The sequence below is a fragment of the Megalops cyprinoides genome, chromosome 1 (genome assembly GCF_013368585.1).
Source record: "Megalops cyprinoides isolate fMegCyp1 chromosome 1, fMegCyp1.pri, whole genome shotgun sequence".
Lineage (NCBI taxonomy): Eukaryota > Metazoa > Chordata > Actinopteri > Elopiformes > Megalopidae > Megalops > Megalops cyprinoides.
This window is the reverse complement of record NC_050583.1, coordinates 51,112,843-51,134,887: the sequence shown is the minus strand read 5'-3', so window position 1 is coordinate 51,134,887 and position 22,045 is coordinate 51,112,843. Positions and strand designations below refer to the sequence as shown.

Sequence of the window (22,045 nt, the reverse complement as noted above, 5' to 3'; positions counted from 1 at the left end):
CGCTAAATGACATGATCTGAAACACTTGGCAGACAAATGACAGACACAAGGTCTGAGTTCCTCTTTCAAGTTTCGACTCTCGCAGCATCAACAAACAACCTGTTGCCACAGCAACACGGACGACTGTTGACTCTGTGCCACCTCTGCAGTAATGTCTCTTAACAGTTAAATCACTGTGGCATGAATTTCCCATCCTATCTGTCCTAATGACTCTACCTGTCACTTTAGGATAATTAATCTTATATGCTGCTATACGAGTGATAGGAACCCAACAACTTGAGAACAGATCTATAATAAGAATTACTTCAAGCATATTACTATCCGAAAATCCCAAACACTACTTTTGAGATCCTTTGGCAGTGGGCAATGTTTAACCTAGACACATTTGTTTACCTTTCTCTCTCATTCAGCACAAGGCAGTGACTGTATGACTCTGCTGCCACACTGGTAATGAACTTCACTATAACCTGTAATGTAGGACGCCGGACAGACTGTCATTACTGGAGCTTACTCACGCATGCAATTGTGGACTTCCTCGGCTGGGAGTCGAGACAGAGCGGGGAAGATAAAGAGAGCCCAGACCGTTGTTTGCCCAAGGCTGGTAATTCGCATTTCCTGTATAACGAAACTAGGCCCGGAGTCACAAGTTCAGTCAGGGGTTGTGACCCTCTCTTCTGCAGCGGAGGGTCAAATTAAGATAATACTTAAGAGTGGCCACTTGGGTGGTGGATGGGCTGCAGGTTATGTGGCTTACAACAGAGGCTGTGTAATTTGTGTGCTAATAAGGAAACTGTGAGGGTAAAAGTTTAAACGCAACAACTGATTCGATTATAGCAACTTGGGTGTTAACTGTACACATTCCGGACAATTCTCTGACAAGTCTGTAGGTCACAAATTATAGGTTGGGATGTGCAACCTATCGCAGTAAAACATTTGCACTGCAATGACAACCACATCTACTCTGCAAGCACATCCACCTAGAACAGCAAGTGGTAGACTTGAGCTTTGAACAAATGAGGAACCACAAAGGCTACATTCCTAGATGTGACATTTAACAAAAACACTATTTTGTTGTTTAAGATTTCTAAATCTGAATCTTGACAATAATGTACTGAAGTTGTTACAAACTGTGTTCACTGCATAAGGAAGCCTTCTATGGAGCTGAGGCACCATAGTGACTGAGGGGGAAAGGTTGCTAGAGTATTAAATATCATAATCTGTCATACAGGTAGGTTGTCCTTAAGTACACTCCTGAGAGCGTAGTACCATCTTTCATACCAACACATACCAAAAAGCGAGACAGAGATATAGGTTAAATCTGAACAAAGCACTTTAAATCCAGCAAAACTTGATAGCGATCACAGCATTCCTTGCTTGTAGAATGCATAGCAAATGTTCCAAGTCCCTTGGGAAAACCGCTTATGCTAAACACAACTCTGGACCCCCACCGAACAACCCTATCCTTATCTGATTCGATCTAGACTGTAGTCCTTAAGCAAGAAGCCGCAGAAACAACAACACACAACAACAACATTACCGCTGTAGCTGAATGGGTGCTTAGCTACGACAGAAGGGATCGCAGGCTTTTATTCAGCTGTTATGGAACGGCACCAAATAAGTTCTGCAAAAGGGAAAACGGCTTAACAGGAAGCCGCACGCGGCGAAAAGAGGCAGCCTCTGAAATATAAATGAACGCGTGGCTTCGGGCCACAGCACTGCCTGTCATTGTCCCGCTGGGTCCCCGCTCAGGGGCCAGCTCCGATCAGCAGGACGGAGGGAAGCCCGTAGGAACTGCATGTGACAGAAAGTTAAAAGCCAAACAGGGCTTCCTGCGAGGACCATGCCATCCTTTTCAAAACGGCCGGATGCACCTTAACAATGCCCGTGCCGGAAATAAGCGCGGCCTGCCAGTATCTGAGACTGTTTATTCAAACCGGCCTCATCTTTGGAAGGGCCGGAGAAATGAGGTACAGTGGTGTTTCTGTACTTTGGAAAACATTATCGCATTTGATGGGACTAATAAAACAACCTTGACCTGCCTGCGCACCAAAAAGGAAAGGAGGGCATATGATAGCTGCACTAAGGCACACGCACTTGAAATAAAACAGAATAAAAGAAAACTTGATGACATGTGCTTTGTACTTCTGAGTTCTCTTTGCCCATTCTGTTACCAACTGTGAGATGAAGTCATCTTTCATTTCTTCTTGCACTGGCAAATCTTTTGGACATATTGGTCTGATCTGAACACAAACATGTATGCATATGTTAATACTAACTAGCTGAGACATTATAAAAAATACACACAAAAATATTCAAGAAAATTACGCAAACAGAAAATGCAACCAAGGCGCAATCTTCTGTTTTTTTTTTGGTTCCTTGGCTAATCTCTGTGCTGTTAATCTTTTAGGAAATCATCCCTGACAACGAAGTGATTCCGCCTGCTCATCCTGTTCATTTGCATTCAAATTTGAATGCAGCATTATGTAATCTTCCTGAGGTTTAGATTGTTTGTTAATGACCCTCAGTCCCCGCTACTGGAAATTAAGAATGGGTCTGATTAAGGCAAAGCAAACCAGGGGTAACAAGAACGGGAACCCGCCAAGAGTTCCACAAACCCCCATGTCCCGAAACGCAAACACAAAACATTCTTCTTGCTCGTTATTCTGCAATTATGGGTTTTAATGAGCGACCCGCAGATGCGTACTTTAACACGCTGCAATTGCTTTCACTGGGGCTAACAGAGACGGCTCTCTGCGGAGCTTCTTCGGCTTACTGCCCCAGTGTGGACCCCTCGGGCGGAGATCATTTTAACCCCTACGGAAAAAAACGCTCCACCTCAACAGGCAAACCTGGTCCTATTTACAGACTCCGCCCTGTTTGTTATTCTATAGGGGGTCATTGGGTCACAAAGATAAACTTCTATGAACTTTGTGCCTTTTTGTTAACTTCACACCAGGGCGGCCAGGTGCAGATATCACCGTGCTACATGTTTGCATAAGGAGGCCATACCCTGGAGTTTGACACCTTGGTACTCATCCACCGAAGCCAGAGGGGGCGACTGGTCACCTAGTGAAATTAAGTCAATAGTCAATGCCGACAAACACTCAACTGTGGTGTACAAAGCTAGCTGACTGACATACGTGCATGTTAATAAGGCAGGCCTTTGTACTGTTCAGGTTTCACCCCACAGACCCACACATTTCACTTTGACAATGGTGTTCAAATATCTAATAAAATGCTTGTTTAATAATACATATAATTTTGTGTGAAGAAGTAAGTGTGAGACACCGTTTCAGCCAAAACCATCAGGTTACATTACATTCACTTAGCAGACGCTCTTATCTAGAGTGACTTCCAGTACAAAAGAATAGATGTGTATCCATTCAAGCTGAACAAGCAGCAGTGTCAGACCAGGCTAACAACAATCTCAGACTACTGAGTGTGAGCATAACACCATTAAACTTCAGCTTGTGCAACCTTTAGGGTTGGGTATCGTTTGAATTTTCTCTTTTCTGATTCGATTCCGATTCTGCTTATCGATTGCGATTCTGATTCTGCTTATTCTTGCCTATCGCAAGACATCAAACACTGTACAGTCTGTCAGATCGTCGCCATGCTGCCTTAAATGTTTGGTCAGATTTGATGTGCAACCTAACTTGCAGCTAATTAGCTTCCCACATGCACTGCACAGTGCTTTGTCATCGTTTTCTTTTCTAAAGTCAAGCCACACTTTTGACCGTCTACCGTGGTCCATCTTTCACACTGTTGTGATGTTATCCATGCATGCTAGCTCGTATTTAACCCTTTTGCACATAACTTATTTTTATGCTATGACGCATGCGTGTTATGTTACAAGGTGCGTTATGTTTTCATCAGCGTTATTAAGCTTCTTATAGTTTTCAGTTAGCATATGCTATATTTTTAACGTTAAATTGCCGTTTCCTCAAAGCTAAAATTAGCTAGAATTTTTCCAATCTAGTGTTCTCATCGCACTGGTTTTAGCAAACATGCTAAACGGCTAATCACACCATTATGGCCGTATGCGCAAAACGGCTAACCAAATGGACATGCTGTAGACAGGTCCTGGCTAGAGGTCGACTGATTGATCGGCCGGCCGATTAATCAGGCCGATTTTTGGAATTTTTAAAAATTATCGGCATTGGCCAATTGTGCTGCATATTAAGCCGATTAATAGGCAGGTGCATCTGCCGGCAGCTAAGCGTTGTTGTTGTGGAACACATGAGCCGCTGCCTCTTGCGGCAATCAGATTGCCATTCTACCAGCATACCCCTGTGATGTTCCCCTCTACATACTAACTTTTTGAGGAGAACTACCTGGTAACTTCCTAGGAAAATGGTATCTATCCATCTTTCGACAAATTATCTCAAAATATTGAGATGGTATGTTTAAATATTGAGATAATATGTCGAAATAATGAGATACTATCTCCTTATTTTAAGATACTATCTCATGGTTTGGGGTTAGGCTACACGCAACAGAGTCTAGTGTGAATGCCAGGCCCTTACTGTGTCTGATCTCTGGTGCCGCTTACGGTAAACAGCAGAGAAGGGTGCGAGACAGAGCCATCCAGAGATTGTGTTTGAATAAAACGTAGCTGTCAATATCATTTATAGTCTCTCCGAACACTGAAATACCGAGATGACATACAGTACATTGACTATTGTCACGACAATGTCAGTGTGACTACCATAATGTCAGTGGATCTTGCAGCGTTCTTTCTAGGATTGGAGGCTTATTTTCATACTATGTATGTCATCTAGATATCAGGCATCTAAAGCGAATAACAAACTCAGTTTTAAGTGACGCCTCCCACCCCCTACACACAGTTTCAGCTCCTTCCTTCTGGTCACAGGTTTTTAGTTCCAAGTTGTAGAACAAAACGATACAAAAACAGTTTTGTTCCAGCAGCCATCACACAAAAGAATAAGACATAGTATAATTGTTCATAGTATAATTGTTAATTTTTAAATAATTTTAATTAATTTATTTTTTCTTTTCAGTTTTATTTTTTTTATTTATCTTATTTATTTATTTAATTGAGTTAACTCCTTTACTGACTGTTTTATTGTCTTTTAGTATACTTTTAAATGTTTTGGGAAAGAATGGACCCCTGAGAACTTTTATGTTATGTTTTATGTTTCATGTGTTATGGTCTTTGTTGCCTGTAGAGCAAGTGTGAAGATGAATGATGTATGACAATTGTCTGTCTGTTACTACATGTGTGTAGGACTCTTTACTGCAAACCAAATCTACCTCTTGGTACAAATAAAGTAACCTGAACCTGAACCTGAATCTAAAAGCCCTAGAATTTCACGATTTGTGAATCCACGTCTAAAATAGTTTTCAATGATTGAATCCATTATTGTTCTAGGCCAGGGGTCTCCAACCTTTAACGTACACATTATTTTTATTTAAAATATACAAGTGCACTGCAAAGCAGACGCAAAATGCAGATTGGAGAGGCAGACCATAAGTGTTGTTCAATAAATGTTTAAGCAATTTTCTGTATCACTTCTTATTACTTAACTGTTATATTTTATCAGATGAAGAAAAAAAAAAAAAAGAAAATCGGCCAAACATATCAGCCAAAAAAATCGGCATCATATATCGGTCATTGGCTGCCTTGATTTCTAAAGATCGGCATCGGCATCGGCCAAAGAAAAACCCATATTGGTCGACCTCTAGTCCTGGCAGATAGCTATGTACGTCCTTGCAGATATGTAGCCTTTGTTTGCAATAATAAAGGGTTATCGCGTTAAGGAACCAATAAGCAGAACTGAAATTCAATTTTTTTACGGGTACCTGGTACTTGGCATTTTTGATTTGGTTCTAATTTGGAACCGAGTTTCGGTTCTCAACCCTAGCAACCTGGCTAGACAGATGTCTTAAAGGTCTCCCTTAAAAAGCTAACACTTTCATCTTTCAAGCACAGACCAAAAACTAGCTACATGTATAATCTACACTGCAATTCCATTTCATCCATGTTCAGAGGAAAAAAACTCAGGTTTTAGGGAAGGCATTAACTGTAGTGCTAATCTGTTCTGAGAGCCCCGTCTATCTGGACTTCTTACCAGATTACAAGCCTAATGGCAGCAGTTCAGTGTTGGTGTTACACCCACACCCTGCTGACCACAAGACCTGGCTGAAACCTGAGATCGGAATCTGAAGAACTGCCTACGGCGAAGTCCAGCGAGAGACCGCCTCGGTGGAATTTCAGCGACAGCTCCCGCCAGACGCTCTCGGCACTTTATTTGTAAGTACCATGCAAGGTTGTCCACAGTCTGTTACACGCACAGACGGCTCTGAGACTGCAATGACATATCCAGACGGCAGTGACATTGACCACGGTTGAAACACAACCCTTTACCACCCTGACCTCCCCTTTACCACTATCAATGCTATTTGACCATTTTTGGAAGACCATAGTTACATTACATTACATTATTGTCATTTAGCAGACACTCTTATCCAGAGCAACTTACATACGTTACAATTTTACATGTTATCCATTTATACAGTTTTAATTTGCTGAGGCAATTGTGGGTTAAGTACCTTGCCCAAGGGTACAATGACAGTGCCCCAGCAGGGAATCAAACCAGCAACCTTTTGATTACAAGTGCTGCTGCTTACCACTATGCAACACTACACAAATTCTTCAAATTCACATCCAACTAGCATTAATCTTTTTTATTTCAAGTTCCACAGATACTAGGAATCTACCAGTACATTACTCTTAGCACCTACTACATTGTAGCATTCACTAAATATTTAAAGTAACTCAATATTCACAGTTCAACTATAACTTGATGGAGATTGGCAACATTCACAAGACAATTGTAAAGGCCTTGGCCATGTCTGTGATATGGTAAGAAGCTGGCAATCAGTCAGTTCAATGAGGATTTGTATGTTGTCTCTCAGGGTCAAACACAGACAGCATTTTGTTTACTGAGTGAAAAACTGACCAGCAGCAAGAATCACATGGTGGTTCTAAATATGGTTCTGTAATAAGCATGCAATTATCAAAGTCATGATTCACAACCAGATACACAAGAGATCTGTGTCCAGCTATGCGTTTCATGGCAATACTGAAGCCAAAATGATGTTCCAGGAATGAAAAGCATCTTCTGACCCCTGCATATAAGCCTCTTTCAATAATGTTTGCTCCTTAATAAATAGTCCCAAGTAGCATTTTGCCAATACGGGTTAAATTTATGCTTGACACTTTATAGATATATAAAAATAACAGAAAACAAGTTAATTGAACAGATTAACAGTGGTGCAGTGTGGAGCAGTGGTTAAGCGACTGGATTTAAATCTGGGAGGCTACCAGGTTTCAGATCTCAGGAGGGGCACTGCTGCTGTACCCCTGAGCGAAGTGTGGCATTTAAATTACTGCAGTAAATATTCAGCAGTACACATGGAAAGTATGTGAAATTCACGCTATACAAGCATTTCCCCCGGGTGAGGGCTTGTGCTAAGCAAAAAAATAATGTAGAGCAAACATCGGATCAAAAGATGATGACCTCTAATAAACGAGGGTGAAAAACTCCACTTATTTCCACTTTTTCATTTTTGCTAATGCACTGCTTCGCTTTGCCAGCCTACTTGTCTCCTGAAGCTGCAAGACAAATTCCAGTGAGGAAAACTAAACGAGGCCATAGTTACAGGTAAACATTTCTTTCATTTAAACAGCTGTGGCCAGTTAAAGGGGAAGCATATCTGTGCATGGATTGGGTGTGGTCAGTTTCAAAGTGGTAGGTGTAGCCAGCTGAGGACATAGGTGTGGCTGTGGACAGTTAAAGGGGTAAGAATAGCCAGTTAAATGGGGTGGGCGTGATCAATTAAAGGGGTAGGCGGGGTTGTGGCCAGTTAAAGGGGGTATGCATGGTTGTGGAGGAGTTAAAATTCTCTTGGAAAAATTTTTCCCTTCCCCTCACAATGGAGAAAGCATTCACAATGAGACAGTCTCCCTGCTCATTCAATCACAATCCTTCAGAGTCTGTGTCCCGTTAATCCAAGTACAGTGGGGACCTTGTTGTCTGTGGTCATTGTTCTCATGCTTGCCAAAGGAGGAGACGTTTTGGGAGCGTCACGCTCAAGCATTTTGGTCAAACAACTGACTATTTATGAACTTACACACTGAAAGCTGCAAACAGGAACAACAGGTAATGTCCATGCGGTGGACAGACCCACACACCTGGGCCTCGGTGACCACGGCAAGGCCCACCTCCTCCGTCCGCAGAGCGTAGCCCAAGGAAGACGAAACGGTTCCCTGGAATAATTGATTTAACAATTCCGGGAAACCGCGTGGAGTCGGGGAGGCGGGCCGCGATACCGGGGGCATATGGGCTGCCGTAATGAAAAGCAGAACGCTTCCCACTGCAATCTGTCTGACCCCTCTGGCTTCTCACATCTGCCCTGCACTAGATTCTCCCAGGGTTCCCATGGAAACTTAAAACAAACACTCATGCGTACTGCTACGCCACCTCCTCATCCCGCACAGGGGTAGGGTACCGAAAAAGCGATCGCTGGGCGCAAAACTCCTCTGGGCCCAGCAGATGTTTCAGGCTGTTGATGGAGATCTCATTCATAAAATAAGACATTTATTAATATGTCACGAAAAACACACTCCAGCATACACCTTTTCTTTTTTTTTTTTTGTTTTGAGAGACCAGTAAAAAATCAGTTTCAGCCACTCACATAACCATTTTGTTTTCCTCAAACTCAAATGTGTTCCATTGATAAGGTTTATAGACAAGCCGCTATTCAGACTAATAAAAGAACACCAACACAGCTAACAGCTGTCCTCCTAGCTGACATGAACTTGACCTGGCGTCCCATGCAAAGTGCCCCATATAAAAGCCTAATTTACGGCTGGGAGCAGGCTTTGTGAACAGGTCCTGCTGCTTTCTGCCGGAGTCCTGTCAAGCATCAAAGTGCGCCCACCAAATTCCAAATGCTTCGTACACAAAACCCTTTCAAGCATCGGTATGCTCAGCCACACAGTCTCAGGACAGGGGACACAGTAGATGACAGACAGAGAAGACTCAATTACCGGGCTCAAACCCTGCGTGGGTTCAACCGAAACCCACGACCAGACTTGCCTGTGATCTTTGTGTGAAAAAGGGTCGGGAAAAATGATTTCAAAAGAAAGCCTGAGCCACAAGACACTACGCAATATGCCGCATCTGTTAAACTGCAGGGCCCTAATGCTTCCTTTCAATGGCACTGTGGCAAAGTTACAAAACTGTCGGCAATAAAGGGAACCCAAGGCCCCCACATTACCTGAGCCAGTGGGTTTAAAAAGGGATTTATGGCGATGATGTAATAACTAAACAGGCAGCCAGCTGGGCTTCTGCAAATAACGCAGACCCAGGTACCATATTTGTTAGATTGCTATTGTGCTCTGTGAATGTCCTGCATTACTGTTTGCTTTACCTGAGGTTACACACTTCCCCTTCAGAAATAAAACACCGTGATCAGAGAACAGACCTTGACCAGTCTCATTCTCTCTCCATCATTGTGTTAAAGCTCTACAAATCACGTCCAGGCCTAAAGCACTACACAGGAAGCCTGATGCAACGCTAGACCAGTGAAAGTTTGGCTAGATTTCAATTAGATTCAAGTTCATCCAGCCTGTTCTTTAGTCTCCAGGAACCAGTGAGTGGAGCGGGAGGGATATGCTGTAATTGAATTGTCAGCATCACAGAGGGAAAAAGACAATAATTTAATTACTCCCTTAGGTTTATTGTGGGTGACTTACATAGCTCATCATTTTGCATACTTTCCATTTATAAAGTTGAATACGCAGTGAACCGATTCAACTGAAGCACCTTGCAATGAGGGAAAAAAAAAAAAAAAAAAAAAAAACAGCAGAGCCACCTGGGAATCTAATCTGCCACATTTGCAATTTACAAGCCAGGCTCCTGAACCGCTGCAGTGCGGTCTCGCCCGCGAACAAGTGGAAATGTGAAATCATGCGTTTTAATATTGCTATACTGCAGCAGAGCAGTGCAGTGCTGTGCTGTAGCACTACGGGGGTCTGGGATTGTAACCAGATGGGCCGCATGTTCAAATCCCTGGTGAGACCCCATTAAAAACGTCTGCAAGGCACTTTACCTGAAATTGTTTCTGAAAACTTCCAGCACTATTAATGAATAAAACATACGATGGAAGGTGTGCAGCCATGAAGGATGGTGTCTTCTAAGCAAATAAAACATGCAATTCTTTTGGTTCAATATTTACATCAACATCGCTTCTCCTTTGGATCTTTCTTAATAAATCTCACGCTGCTGTCAGGGATGTGGAGAAGATACTTTTTCAGCGTAAGAGTGTGGTGCTCACTGGTGCACGCAATAAATCAGGTTCTGCAGTGGACCTCATCCTGCGAGGTCAAACTCAGTGATTTTAAGAGTTCCGGCCGGCACAGCAGGGCTGAAACAGCCCAGGAAATGGGCGCAGAAACGTGTTACGCTCTTGAACCTGTCAGCGGTCGTCACTCCGATTGATTTCTGACATGCCGCGCAAACCGTGAGGACCCCGAAGAAACGGCTGTTAACGCGGAGCATCAATCACGGGCTGTCGGAAGTGCCATCAGGGGTCTCACGGTTTAAGAACCGCCTCACCAAACTGCCACTGGGGCCACTGCTGCTGCTCCGTTAGCGCTCATTTGTGAGGAAATAGACCAAATCACCGAACAAGCCCATGTTTTTCAGAGAAACTCAAAATTAATGCAAGACTTATTTGGATTGCTCCAACAGTTTTTTATGAAAGGAGCTCTTTCAGATATGAAAGCAAAGGCTGTTTGTCGACATCACACACTGGGTGGCTCCTGGCCTCATAGCCCTTCTTCACTGCTGGGGGGGGGGGTGTGTGTGTGTCACCCTGCCCCCTTTACAGTTAAACTGGTCATGGAGAAGGAAGCACCAGGGCTTATTGGCTTTCTCATGATGGCCATGCTTTGGGGAGTTTAAATGACCATTGTTCGCCAGCGGTTGCCTTGAATGAGAGGATGAATTGGAAACCAGCATTTCCTGACAGGACGTGAGAGCACTGGGCACCGGGCCAAGACTCTCCTAGCAGCTGGAACATAGTTGGAGGGGGGGGGTGTTCTTGTGGGAGGTTCGGCCTGCACAGGATTAAGAAGAGGGGTGTGTGTGTGTGTGTGTGTGTGTGTGTGTGTGTGTGTGTGGGGGGGGGGGGGGGGGGGGGGGGCAGCATCCTTTGAAGTGTTGACAATGCTAACATTAAACAATCAGGTTTTGAACATGTCATTCAGTGTCACACTGAAATAACTTCTTGTGTGGTGCTCCATATTCAGTCAGGGGATGTAATGTCATGAGTGCTTTAACACATATTTGAGCCAAAGAAGAGCTTTAGAGTATAAAACTCGAATCGATGTTCAGTGCTTCAGTTATACTTCAAGGAAACCTTAACAGATGTCATTTTGATTATAAGTACGCAATGCATTCATTCAAAAAAACAGCAATACTGAAAAATTAAGACATATGTCATGTAGGATTTTTTCCTGTTAAATTCCCTCAACACGTCATGCCCAGCTGAAGTCTTGAGATTTCAACAACAGTAACAAAAGTCACCATCAGATGTTTTTTTTCTTGTTTATAACATGACAATTCCAGAACTGTGCCACCATATTGGAAATGACAGTCAGGGTAATCATTTGAGCAGCCGAAATTGCCATGATGGTCCTCCAAAACCTCTGACTCCAGGGCCACTGTACCCCCGTGAGACCACCCTCTGCGTCCTGTGCTCTCCCACACAACGTCCTGGATGCTCCCTCCTCTTCCCTTTCCCCTCCTCTTTTCAGAGAAAGAGAGAGAGCTGATTACTGTAAGTTACAACCGCTCGCCCTCTCAGCCTATCCCCGCTGTCAGGATACGGGGTCAAAGGTCACCTCCCCAGCTGTTTCCTCACCCCTCCCACGGACTCTTGATCTCGGTTGTATTTGCCAGAGTCCAACATGTAAAGGGGAGGTTGAAAATTCAGGCTAAAAAAACAGGCTAAAAATGACTGGTGTCATAAAGCTCTATAAAAGAAATGACTAACCGTACAATCACACTTCCTAAGGCAGCAGGGGACCATTCTCATTCACAAAGATGGATCGTGACATCGGCCAGAGCGATAGTGAGAGAGGTCAGACTTTCGGAAAGGAATACATGTTGCCCATAAACTTGGCTCACTTACAACAGTTTCTAAAGGTTAGCTGTGGGGTTATCCAAGTCATTTCCAGGCAGACACTACAGTAAGAGTCCTATCAAACATTCAAATCATCTGAGGTATATATTCCCTCGGCTTAGCTGCTTTGCCTTAGTTTCCTTTTCTCAATGCACCTTTGGTATTTCTACACAAGTAGAGGGACAGATATGGCAATCCAATTCAGCTCAAGAGCCTTTATACCCACAAATGAATAATAATAGAGAACAGACAACGGATGAAGTATGGGCCATTCCTCTTAGCTCTGAATTATTATAATCACGCAAACTCTTTTCAAAACAGTTGCTACAATGTGTATCTCTGCTACCTTAACTGTTGTCAAATTATTTTTTCCTTGTCCCAATGCTTCCTTCTAAGTTATCTTGTTCACAGACACAGACACAAAAGGCTGACCACATTATCTCCTTCACCTAGTAGTGGAGCAGGTTGGGGAAAAAAAAAAAAAACTCCTTGGGGGCACATAGTTTCTGGTTGACTCAGGATGTCGCAAAGCATAAATGTCAACTGTCTAGACGAAGGATTGGAAACTTCAAGGACTCCAGGGTTCGGCTCCTCGCTAGGGATCAGTTACCTCTCAATTAGCCAGTGATTAGAAAAGGCAGGTAGCCTGTCCCCTATCCAAATGACAGCCTCAGTTATGTAACTAAGGGGTGGAATGAAGACGATGAGACACATACGGTCCCAAAGAAAAAAAAAGGAGCAGCGCATCGTTACTCTAGATACGGCCAAAGGAGACAAACCTGATACATTTCTCAGCTGCGTCGGCCGATATTCCAGCTATGTGCAGACATTCCAAGACATTAAGCACAGTCTCCACGTGAAACGCACACTGTTGGGACGGCAAAAACTGTGGGCCGCTGCGCAACTAGTGGGGATGATTTCCCCGACAGGAATCAAACGCACAATTCTTCAGACGTCGGAGCGACGTCATACCGACAACGGTGGGAACGTGGGATTCCTTTGAGATGAAGTGCTCAGATTTAGCCGCTAAATCGATACACCACAGCTCCTGTGGAAGTCTACCCTCCTACGTCCTCAAGGCGGATCGTTTCAAGTACACCACCCTCCCCCCACCCCTGCAGCCCCCCCCCCCACTTTCTGTTTTAAAAATCAGACAGACGTCCCACAGCATGTGGACTTCGGGATAAGTCCTTGGTGAAGAATTCGATATTTCCACTTTGTGTGACCGGGAATGGGGATTTATTATTTGTGAAAGGGAGACCTAGATCACGCCCCACTATTAAATAAACCAGATTTCCTGTTGGGGGAGAATCGGACACCACTGTGTCTTGGTCCATTAAATGGCTTGTCCAATGGTCAGCCACATTCTCCATCTAGTCAATTTTTGCAAAACCATGCATAACAGCATAAATACCTTGTATAACGGCTGGGCATGGCCATTTGCCCCCTGGATTTCCTCTGTCTTCATCATTGTCATCTGCAGTGGGGGCATTTCCCTCCACACTTCCATGCTACTAAGACTCACTGTACAACTAGCTTGTTTTTAATTATTACAACTTTTTTTGAAACTTCACCCTTCCGATGTTGCAAGGAGTTGTTTACAGTTTAATTATGTATGTAAAGCAGCAGAGCAACGTCAAGAAAACGCAAACGCACAGTCTACAATTAGGACTCAGGGGACAGGGAGGGGCGAAGTGGACGACAGCCCCCACCCCCCTCCTCCCACGATGTCGCTTTGCCTCCTGACTGACCATCCGCTACTAATCCGTCTTCTTGTCTGCCTGAGTGACCCTTCGGCTCTTGTTTATCGACCCCTTTGTTCGCTGGGGGGGTGAACGCTGGGGGGACCCACACATCCCTGCTGAGGTTCGGGCGGAACTCGAGTCGCAGCGAAAGACGGCGCAGCGATCACAGGCCCCGGACCGCACGTGGAAAGTAAACAAGCCTCCACATGGTCCAGAGGAATTTTAATTACTTCCATGTCTCCGGGTTACCTGCCAAGCTTGAGCAAAAGTTGAGCGAAGGCGGATTCGGCAATTACCGAAACTCTGTGGAGACCCGCCTAATGAGCCTCTCTAACGAACGGCCTCTGACGGCTGCAACCAGTCGCCTCCCTCTTTCCTCCCTGAACCGTACTGACACGGGCCTTTTCCCACCCATGGCTCTGGTCCTCCTTACCGTAAATAAGTCATATAAACACCGTCGGCAAAAGAAGGCTGAGGCGTGGGGTCAAGCAGACGCTCCTTTAATGATTTATCCTGCTTAATGAACGGAAGAGTCCTCTAAGAGCTTCTTCCCCTCTGCAGACTGGGTGGTCTTGGGGGACATGGCTCATGCTATCAGCGGAATTGGAGTCAGCTGAGCATGCAGACAATGCTGTGAAAATGGAAAGAAAAAAAAAACTTGGGGTTCAGTGCTTCCTGTGCAGGGTGCCATTACCCCACCCACCACTTTCCGTTAATTTATACCTGCCTTCTCAAGTGGTTTTTACCACATTTTACTTCTCCTTTCCCAAGCCTACGATTTCAAGTAAATACAATGTGGAAACATGTTACTTTGACAGGAACAACATGCATCATTTTTTTTCCCTAAACAATGTAAAACCGTTCTTCAAAGTCAAACTAGAGCACTCTAAACACTTCATATCATAATGAGGATTTCAGCTACTGAGCTTAGTCGTATCACCACAGACACCAAACATTATCCTGAGGTCGCTGTAATTGCTACTTTTGTTGACAATATCATCACATCCCTCTTCTCATGACAAGTTAAGGGTTCATTTCTGCAAATTGCTGCATTAAAGGCTTAAAAGGGGCTTAAAATTACACAGTTCATTGACTGTTGAAAATATTTGCTGGTGATAAAGATGGTGTTTTAGCACAGCATCCCAAAGATGGGCTGGTGCTATGCCATTCCCATTTAGGTTTTACAGCCAAACACTTGACCAAGACCATGAGTGATGTCACTCGGCTGGAATACAGGATTCAATCTTGGGTAACCATAATACTTCAAAAAAAGAGAAATAACAAAGAAAAGGCATTACAAAAAAAATTAACTAAAACACTGCTATTAAAATACAATTAAGTCCTGTACCAAACACATTCAATCTAAGGATTTCTTTCCCCTCTTTGTTTTTTTTTGCAGGAAAACAAAGTAAAAGAGACACTGTCTAAATGTTTAGATTGTGGGCTCTTCTGGGCTGGCTGTGTTTTGTTATCCTTCTTCCCCACTTTCCTCCCTCTCTCTCCATCTCTCTCTCTCTCTCTCTCTCTCTCTCTCTCTCTCTCTCGTGTACTCTCTCCCCCATCTCTGTCTCTCTTTCTCTCTTCAATCTCTCTGTCCCTCTCCCCTATCTTTCTCTCTGTCTCCTTCTGTCTCTCCGTGTCTCTCTCTCCCCCCCATCTCTCCCTCTTGCTCACTCTCCCCCTCTCTCTCACTCTCCCAGCCTGGAGCAGCTGCAGAGGAAATGACAACGCTAGGAAAAACAACAGCCAATGTGGCCCTGCAATCAATAACTTCATCCGCAGCTGGACATACACAGCACAGTCTGGCCTGGGCGTTCCCCTTTTTCGGGGGAGCTGACACTGGAAACTGATACAATGCGTGATGCGAGCTCTCTAATGCGGCAGGAATTCGTGCAGGTTCTTGGGGGAGCTACGGCCAAAATTATAACCAGATTGCAGGGACTGAGATTGTGTCCCAAGAAGAGGACTGTACCCCAAAAATGCAGAAGGGAGGAGAGCATCATTTGGGCAGCGGCCCTCTGTTTGGATCAGCTCTACTTGTTTGTTTGTCATTTAAACACACTGCTGGGAACAAACTGTTGTTGATTTTTGGCGTTTTGTTCATTTTCATGATATAAAGCTGGTTTAATCTTTAATAATTCGGAGTGACTGGAGTTAATCCATCTCTCTCCATGGGAATTGTGGGTTTCCTCCCCCCACCTCTCCCAAAAGACAGCCAAAAGTCAGCGGTCACTGCACTTTTCTCATGTCTTTCACAATGAAATACTACTTTTTCCTGTACTGATCAGCATTTACACTACGGGTAGAATTTCTTACAACCACATACAGGCCAACACACAAATTAAGATGTTTTCCATGTGTCCATTTATTTTTTTGTGTGTCTCAAAATATTAAACTCTGCAATGTTGAGCTTGTGCCCATTTTTAGTGACGTGCGCCATGATGCGTTTTCACCATAAAGGCCAACATACCACAGCAGCGTTCTGACATTCTTTCTGTTCTGCCCTCAGAACCTTTTCATATTGCTTCTGCATCCTGTTCGTGGAGCTTCAACTCCTTTTTATTCCAATCCTTCTGATACTCATTTCCTCGCAGATCCTGCCTCACAGGACAGAACAGCAGGTCTGATCCAAAAGGCTGCGAATGGAGTCGTATCAGCAACTACGCACTGAGCCGCGAGAGATGACTTTCTCCTGCAGTCACGTCATCCGCCTTAACAACAACAGCAGCAACGACAACAGCTGGGCACAAATCGCAACTCAGGGGAACGATCGATTCAGTCTCACTTCATTTTCAATCCCTACCCATTCTCTCTGGTTCATTCCAATCCAGTTTCTTTTCCCCTGTTTCCATTAAATCATTTCCACGGTTGCAATTTCCATTCCTGAGATTCACTTCCAGTAGAAAAGGCAAGCAAGGTCAGCACCTTAACAAACATGGAGGCCTTTATTAGCTTTTCAGATAAGAGAACTGGTTCAATAAAGGGCCTCCGTTTGGTGAGTTCTGATTTGCCGATGCACCAGCATCTGAAACCCAGGTTCTTTTCTTGAGCCCATGGGTTTAATAGGGAGAGTCCTAAAATTATTTAACTAAAAATCAGACTGGACCTACCCTTAAACTCTGTATCCCTACCCAAGTGTCCTCTTTTGTACTGTCCTAGACATCTGGATGACATCTAGTTCGCAAAGTTTCATCAAAACCAACCAACCACCAACCAAATACTAACCACGAATTACCCAAAAACAAGGTACACTGCGTGGTCATGTACTGCCTGATTCTAAAATGCTAATTAGCAATGCTAAAACATGTTAGAACATGATTGCCTTCAGTATAAAAAGAAATCACTTCATACCAAAATAGCAAAAACTGTCCATATCTGTAAAAGCAAAGTGCAACCGGCACTATTTTTAAGGGGTATGGGGGAGTTGGATTCCTAACCAGAAGTACGCACATTAAGGTGGATGTGAGGATATCTATTGTTGTCTAGGAAGTGACAAGGCCTGACAAGCAAGCTGATATCCTTCTTCCTCTAACCCCCCCTTCCTTTTTTTCCAGCTTTTCATGACAGAATGAGAGAGGATTAGTAAACGTCACACCTATTGCACAGGGGAGTCCTGCTCAGACTACTGTCATGTACTTTAAGTGAGCAAACCAGCAAAGTTGAAAGTGAGGATCTGACGAACACCTGGCTTGACACATCCTACTACAAATAGTGCCAGCCCATATATCACGTCCTTGACAATAGCAGCTACGCACAGAAAGAGTACAGAAAGTGCAGACTATCACTGCCACAATAAGGGCATATCAGTATCCAAAAGGCGGTGTTTTTGTTCGTTTTGAGGAAGTAACCCTTTTATCCGAGATGACTGCAAGCAAGCTAAGGCTGTATGGAATCAGAGGATCAGAGTTCAGGTTCATGGGAGGAAAACTGGCCTGACGTAATAGCTAGGCTCGCTTTAGACTGAAGGGCCTGGAGGCACAGCACTCAAAAAGCACTGTATTCTTTTTGTTGCAGGTAATGTCCCTTTTTTGCACCATGTGGATGTCTTCAAAAGGCACATAATGAGGAGTGTTTTTATCCACTCTGTGCCTGTGGATGAATGTCAGTTATGTATGAAATGTATGCCATCTGGATCAGGACAGCAGAATAGTGGAGCTGAGAGTCTGCAGCTAGAAATAGCTGGTGGTCCTGTTCAAGACCCCCCTTAAAAAAAAAAAAAAAACAATGTAAACAAGCTTAATGCTTTCCAGATGGAAGTGAGCAGACTTGGCTAAACTGTATACTGGATTTTAGTGATTGCAGCTGCCTTCATTTGAGATGTGCCAATATATTGTATGTTTTTTTTTTCCAGCTCAATGACACAGCGACACTGTTGAAGGACTGACGATCATCACCATGGCCATGATAATCACCTAAGGTGATGACAATGGGGTATTGTGATGTGAGAGGTATAGCATGGGGATGGTGTGACAGATGTATGTAGCGTTCTGCACTACTAATTCTTTATGCAATTTCTAATTATGAAACTATACACTAACCACAACTACAACCTAACCACATTACTGAAAAAGTAATGTTAACAAAAACAATGACTTTAATCTACACTTTTAGACCCAGACCAATGTTGTGGTACACTACACTGAAGGCCCATCTTGTCCCTTTGCTGCACTGAAAGGAGCTCTCGAGAGTAAGTGTGTGGGTGTGGTGGTGTCGGGAGGTGGGCTGAGGGCAGAGTCAGGGGGGAGTGAGGTTCAGTTCTGGCTGAGGATCCAATGAGCAACTTCCTTTTCCCTGTCCTTCACCTTTGAGGTAGAGTAGAGCTGACTTGTGGTCAACCCTCAGGAGGAGGAGGAGGAGAAGGAAAGGGAGGAAGAAGTGGAGAGCCCCCACCCCAAATGTCAAATGTCTCTGTTCTCCTGGGGCTTTTCACACGGCAGAAACCCAGAAACACCCACTGGTCATAATAAATCTAGCCCAGCCGCCAAGCCTGAGCTGGGCTCCGGCCCATTCAACACAAAAAAAAGGGAATCTTCAGCCAAAAAAAGGCTATTCTTTTTTCCACCCACTTCTACACTTCTGCCGTTGTTTGAGGGGAAACAGTTGACTTGTTTACCAAGCTATTATCTTCCTATGTCCGAGCATAAACAAACTATCACAGTGAGGCTACCTGGAAAATCCAATCCAGGTATATATCAACAGATGTCTTTAATTACACTTCAGTGGAAGCAAACAGTTTTTACTACAATCATTTGTACAATGTCAGAATCTTAAGAGGATCTGTTATTTATAAACAGTACAGACCACCAAAGATCAGATCAGAAGAGTCTGGTTAGCGTGTCTTCCCTGATAAATGTGACAATATCACACTTTTCAAGAAATCCGCGCTGAATGTACCATGTCAACACCACAAGCTTCTTCATACAGCATCCCAAACAGTATTTGAACAGCAATGGGACATGGACAAGTCCTCCCTTCTTTAGACAATGCCAAGAAAAACTTCTTGTCCCTTTTTTTACCGTTAGGAATCTCCTGACACAAGAAAATATGAGATAGTTACACCCCTCCTCAAACACCTGCATCACTGGACAGAAATTTGTTTTCATTTCATTTTTTACCCCACCTTTTTTAAGTTCTTGACAAAGCCCTTGCTATGGCCCATTTGGTTCAGTTTAACAGTGAGTTTTGCGCAGCGATTCCCAATCTAGCTGCGCGAAAAGACAGGTTTCCCTCCTCTTCCTAACCCTACAGGTTACGACTCTCAGAGACTCGCACCAGCATGACCGCACAAATCAACCGCAGTAAATAAAGCAGACTTCACGTCCACGTTGTAAAACTGCTTTTGCAGGGGAACGCAAGTAAGTAAACAAACGAGTAAATAAATAAATAAATGTATGAAATAGTGTTGTTTTTCTGGAGGGTGAGAATTAAGTGAACCCAGCTGTTGGGTGACTTCAGCAGCTGGAACCAATGCTGCAGAGTGACATAATCATGGGCCACTCCGCCAAACGATTAAAGCGAATCTCATTACAGCACCATTACGTAAACCCCTCTGATATGCAGAGGGGCCGGTAACACCCTGTTTTGTGCTTGGGAGTCCACCTGGCCCAGAAAACCATACAGTAATATTTTGTGTAAGCACCGTCAGCTTAGATATCAGGCAGGTTTTTATGTCTGGCCTGGACTCCATGTGAGGTATAACTATCAACTCCTCAAGATTTCACGTGGAAAAACGGTGCAACAAAATCAAAGGAAACAGGTGTAGATGACATTTATTTCAGAGGCTTCGTAAATTCTACTTGCCTCGCTATGAAATTCTGGCCGAGGTCAGACTGAGCTGGCTTCAGAATGGATTTGCTGTTGGATGGACACAGTGCGCGTTGGAAATTGCTTCACTGTGAGCACAGTGAGAGTACACTGGGGAGCATAGTTTGTCTGTTCTCATGAATTACTATGACTTAACAACGTCCTTTAAAATAAACTCACTTGCGCAGTCAGACTGAGAAAACATTAAAAATGACCCACGCAGCTTCCTTAGTTTATTTTGATTACCCTTACATGCTGAAATCTTTCTTAGAATTGAGACAGAAACTCTTTTTGTGAAAAATCGATTTGAGGAAAAGAAGTCCCTTGTGATAATACAAAGAAGAAAAAAAAAACAAGGAAAACACATTACTATGAAATAATTTTGCAAGGGAAATTAATTTTTTGCCCCCATGTAGAAACCAAAATTGCATTCAACACAAGGCATTTTAAGTTCTGTGGAACAACTGCAAAGTATGGTATATTTTAAAAAGGCAAAAAAAAAGGAAGAAAAAAAAAAGAACACGATGTGACCTTAGCATTCTCGGGGTGGAGACTACATAAATATTTGACTAGGATCCCAGGTTTAGGATTTAAAAACAGAGCAAAGTGTGTGCAACTTTGGCACTGAGTGCACTGGGAACAGCATATATCAGTGATTTACGGTTTGCCTGAAGAGAGAGTAGCTCGCCAAGCTGCGTTTTCCTGTCTAAATAACTGGAGACACATCCAAACTGGAGCTTTGTCTACAGCTACATTCTGCAAGTTCAATCAGGACATATTTGCAGGCATTTCATCACCAATCAGTTAGGAAAAAAAATCCCTTCTAGAGCCTTCCGTAAGAGCAGAAACCAACATTTCTCCGAAAAGCCTGCTAACTCAGAAATGAGAGGCTGAGGGGTCATTACACAGCAAAAAAAAAAGTTGATCTTCCTCATTAAATTTCCAAACTTTGCTTTCACGTCTTTCTCAGTGTGTCATAGTAATTCTAACTGCAAATGCACCTACACTATATAGAAAGACATTCACTGACTCCTTGTTCCTAATTGGCAATTATCTTAATTTAATTAGATTAGCATTCACCCTCACTGAAATCAACTTCCTGTTGTGCATTTTGCAGTGCCCTCTGCGGCTATCCCACTGGCAAATGTAACCCAGTAAGGTCAGTGTTACAAATCAACTGATTATGGGTCGCCTGCCGCAAACAAAGAGTTAAGCAGGGGAAAGAACTGACAATGGCCTGGACAAGGCCTGCAACAGCACAAACAACACTTAATAATGATATATGACAGCAACCACAGGGATTGAGTTAAATAAACGTTAAATGAATGAAAGCAAATTAAATAAACAGAGAGACATCTGAGGCCTTCTATACGGGCTGCACATTTCATCCTATTAAGGCTAACCGAAAACCTCACATGCAGCGGATTCTCAACAGTTAAGCCCATTCCCCATAAGTGCACTTGGTCCTCGGTCCTTAAATGAGAGCACGCAAACGCCGCAGAGTTCGAGAGGGGAGCACACAGAGCGTCATGTGGACCGAGGAGTTTTCACAGCAAGTTATCCAGCCGTGAAAGAGGTGCATTCATCCAAAATCTCCCATCAGCTGCAAAAAAGAAAAAAAATCCTGCTGCTTATCGCCTCTTATCACCGTGTAAGTACATATTGGTAAACAGAAACTGGGGAGAAACAAACACCCTCTTTGACAGGATTGCTTCTCCCGATGACTAACAACTCCCCGAGGCCCGCAGGCAATAAACGCAAGGAGCAAACAGATACTGTAC

The 22,045-nt window shown here is 43.7% G+C and overlaps 1 protein-coding gene across 7 annotated transcripts in view; it reads right to left on the bottom strand.

The window, feature by feature from the left end:
- Positions 1–22,045, bottom strand: part of add3a (adducin 3 (gamma) a) — a 93,017-nt gene that overhangs the window by 36,955 nt on the left and 34,017 nt on the right. The gene's annotated exons all lie outside the window — the stretch shown is intronic.